This window comes from Schistocerca piceifrons, unplaced genomic scaffold, assembly GCF_021461385.2.
Source record: "Schistocerca piceifrons isolate TAMUIC-IGC-003096 unplaced genomic scaffold, iqSchPice1.1 HiC_scaffold_165, whole genome shotgun sequence".
NCBI classification, from domain to species: domain Eukaryota; kingdom Metazoa; phylum Arthropoda; class Insecta; order Orthoptera; family Acrididae; genus Schistocerca; species Schistocerca piceifrons.
Genome location: NW_025727512.1, coordinates 32,501 through 36,572, shown reverse-complemented (window position 1 = coordinate 36,572; position 4,072 = coordinate 32,501). Strand labels below are relative to the sequence as shown.

Sequence of the window (4,072 nt, the reverse complement as noted above, 5' to 3'; positions counted from 1 at the left end):
CTAACCTAACCCATGTTGTCCCCTAACCTAACCCATGTTGTCCCCTAACCTAACCCATGTTGTGCCTTAACCTAACCCATGTTGTCCCCTAACCTAACCCATGTTGTCCCCTAACCTAACCCATGTTGTCCCCTAACCTAACCCATGTTGTCCCCTAACCTAACCCATGTTGTCCCCTAACCTAACCCATGTTGTCCCCTAACCTAACCCATGTTGTCCCCTAACCTAACCCATGTTGTCCCCTAACCTAACCCATGTTGTCCCCTAACCTAACCCATGTTGTGCCCTAACCTAACCCATGTTGTCCCCTAACCTAACCCATGTTGTGCCTTAACCTAACCCATGTTGTGCCTTAACCTAACCCATGTTGTCCCCTAACCTAACCCATGTTGTCCCCTAACCTAACCCATGTTGTGCCTTAACCTAACCCATGTTGTGCCGTAACCTAACCCATGTTGTGCCTTAACCTAACCCATGTTGTGCCTTAACCTAACCCATGTTGTGCCTTAACCTAACCCATGTTGTGCCTTAACCTAACCCATGTTGTGCCTTAACCTAACCCACGTTGTCCCCTAACGTAACCCACGTTGTCCCCTAACGTAACCCACGTTGTCCCCTAACGTAACCCACGTTGTCCCCTAACGTAACCCACGTTGTCCCCTAACGTAACCCACGTTGTCCCCTAACGTAACCCACGTTGTCCCCTAACGTAACCCACGTTGTCGCCTATCGTAACCCACGTTGTCGCCTAAACCTGCTCTGTAATTGTTATACGACTCGTTCAATTAGTGTAGTGTTGCCCACCCGCAACCCTCGCAATATAGTTCGCTACTCGCACTGCCCGCTCCCCTGTGTATCGCTTCATGTTAAACACCTTGCAAGTCTTGCTGACTTTCCACATGCTCCTGCTGTACACTGTAATGTGGATGGCAGCAGGGCGTACATGCCGCCCCCCCCCCCCCCCCCACCTCTCCCCACGTCCCCACCTTGCCCCCTGCCTTCGCAAGGTGGTTGGTGACAAGTTTGCATGTTCAATGCCCTTCGCATGCGACGTACGCAGGCTACGTTGTGGTGCGGCCTGTGTCAACTGTCCGCTGATGTCGTACGCGTGAACCACAATCTGTACTGCACATTCGTCCTTATGTACTGAATGATACATCGTGGCACATGTGTGACCGTACAACGACTGCGCCCAAAAACGGCGGACCATACAGTGCAAATATTGTGCACGCAGCTACGTGTCGTCTCCCTATGAGAGCTGGATTGCAGTGTGGTACGCCATAGAGACGTGTGGGAGGAACGGACGCCGTGGATGGCGATCAGCATGAGCTGTCTGTTGATGTATTCGGACCTAGTCGTCTCTCCTCACACACCGTGATGGCATGGTGCAGCGCGTTCCATATCTGCGACATGCTACAGAAGCCGGTTGACAGTCGTTCGAGCAATGGACATCGCATACGTACGGGGGCCACCTTCCACGTATTGTCTAGGCGTGCACATTTTGTTGCGTGTATGTGGGCAGACGTAGTGTGGCGTGACACCTGACACAGGCATGCAATAATGGTTGAAGTTGCAAATGGCGATGGACGCCTACGTTTTCTGGTGAAGTTACGCAAATGAAGAAATGGTAACCCGTTGTGGTGCGGTTGTTCTCGCTAGGGGTGAATCGGTGATGGCGACGATAGGTTGAGGTACTAACCGGTTGTTCCAGCGATACCCACCATGCCGACGAAACTGAACGGCATCTGGGTGTGAAGCGATACGCGGCGGTGGCTGGGTGGGACCGTCCCCGGCCGGTGAGGGGGCGCCTCCCGGCGTGCTGGCCGCGCGGTGCGTGGGCGCACGCGCTACAGCCGGCTGGTGGGGGCGGCCAGTGGCAGGCGCGCCGGCCGACGGACGCGGCAGGCGTCGCAGCTGCGCGCCGGCGCACCCTGCGCGCGGCGCCGTGCGGCCAAAGTAGGTCCTCGCGGGCCCGGTGCGAAGCGCGGTGGACATCTGCAGTGTGCTGGTCCGATTGAGGACTGTGTGCGTTGAGGATGCGCCGCCGCCCGGCGCTCGGCGCCGCGACGCCGTCTGCTGCTCGGTCGCCCCAGCGGTTCTCGCTGGTGGTTTGTATCGCAGCTGTGCGGATGTGTTGGCGTGTGCGCTGTGCTGGGAGAGTTCGCTTCGGCACCCAAGTGGGGCTTTTGTCCTTCTGTGGCGCTGGCGTTGGAGCTGCCGGTCACCGTAGGTGGCGCGTGTTGTCTCCCGCCGGCAATGCCACGACAGCACGCTCCCGGGCCTCTGTCGGCAGCGGCAAGCTCAGTTGGGAGCACGGGTGGTCGCACCGAAAGCGTCTACTCGCCTAACTCCGGGCGATTGCGCCTCTCTCGAACCCGACCAAGTACTTGGGACGGCGCTGCGCGCCGCCGGGACCTGAGAGGGTTTCGAGGTGTATTGTGCAGGGGAGCTCAGCCTCCTCCTGTTTGCAGAATGATTGAGCGGACGCTTGCGTGTTCGCGCGGGCCCCCGGGACACACTCCCGGGCGGCCGGCTGCTCAGCTCTAGTTGACGCAGCTCCCTGGTTGATCCTGCCAGTAGTCATATGCTTGTCTCAAAGATTAAGCCATGCATGTCTCAGTACAAGCCGCATTAAGGTGAAACCGCGAATGGCTCATTAAATCAGTTATGGTTCCTTAGATCGTACCCACGTTACTTGGATAACTGTGGTAATTCTAGAGCTAATACATGCAAACAGAGTCCCGACCAGAGATGGAAGGGACGCTTTTATTAGATCAAAACCAATCGGTCGGCTCGTCCGGTCCGTTTGCCTTGGTGACTCTGAATAACTTTGGGCTGATCGCACGGTCCTCGTACCGGCGACGCATCTTTCAAATGTCTGCCTTATCAACTGTCGATGGTAGGTTCTGCGCCTACCATGGTTGTAACGGGTAACGGGGAATCAGGGTTCGATTCCGGAGAGGGAGCCTGAGAAACGGCTACCACATCCAAGGAAGGCAGCAGGCGCGCAAATTACCCACTCCCGGCACGGGGAGGTAGTGACGAAAAATAACGATACGGGACTCATCCGAGGCCCCGTAATCGGAATGAGTACACTTTAAATCCTTTAACGAGTATCTATTGGAGGGCAAGTCTGGTGCCAGCAGCCGCGGTAATTCCAGCTCCAATAGCGTATATTAAAGTTGTTGCGGTTAAAAAGCTCGTAGTTGGATTTGTGTCCCACGCTGTTGGTTCACCGCCCGTCGGTGTTTAACTGGCATGTATCGTGGGACGTCCTGCCGGTGGGGCGAGCCGAAGGCGTGCGACCGCCCCGTGCGTGCTCGTGCGTCCCGAGGCGGACCCCGTTGAAATCCTACCAGGGTGCTCTTTATTGAGTGTCTCGGTGGGCCGGCACGTTTACTTTGAACAAATTAGAGTGCTTAAAGCAGGCAAGCCCGCCTGAATACTGTGTGCATGGAATAATGGAATAGGACCTCGGTTCTATTTTGTTGGTTTTCGGAACCCGAGGTAATGATTAATAGGGACAGGCGGGGGCATTCGTATTGCGACGTTAGAGGTGAAATTCTTGGATCGTCGCAAGACGAACAGAAGCGAAAGCATTTGCCAAGTATGTTTTCATTAATCAAGAACGAAAGTTAGAGGTTCGAAGGCGATCAGATACCGCCCTAGTTCTAACCATAAACGATGCCAGCCAGCGATCCGCCGCAGTTCCTCCGATGACTCGGCGGGCAGCCTCCGGGAAACCAAAGCTTTTGGGTTCCGGGGGAAGTATGGTTGCAAAGCTGAAACTTAAAGGAATTGACGGAAGGGCACCACCAGGAGTGGAGCCTGCGGCTTAATTTGACTCAACACGGGAAACCTCACCAGGCCCGGACACCGGAAGGATTGACAGATTGATAGCTCTTTCTTGATTCGGTGGGTGGTGGTGCATGGCCGTTCTTAGTTGGTGGAGCGATTTGTCTGGTTAATTCCGATAACGAACGAGACTCTAGCCTGCTAACTAGTCGCGTGACATCCTTCGTGCTGTCAGCGATTACTTTTCTTCTTAGAGGGACAGGCGGCTTCTAGCCGC

The 4,072-nt window shown here is 55.5% G+C and overlaps 1 non-coding gene across 1 annotated transcript in view; it reads left to right on the top strand.

Moving 5' to 3' along the window:
* Positions 1-2,557: 2,557 nt before the first annotated feature.
* LOC124735432 overlaps positions 2,558-4,072 on the top strand; it is a 1,909-nt gene continuing 394 nt past the window's right edge. Inside the window, exon 1 of the ribosomal RNA XR_007009427.1 lies at positions 2,558-4,072. This exon is cut by the window's right edge and continues 394 nt beyond it. This is a non-coding gene — a ribosomal RNA (small subunit ribosomal RNA).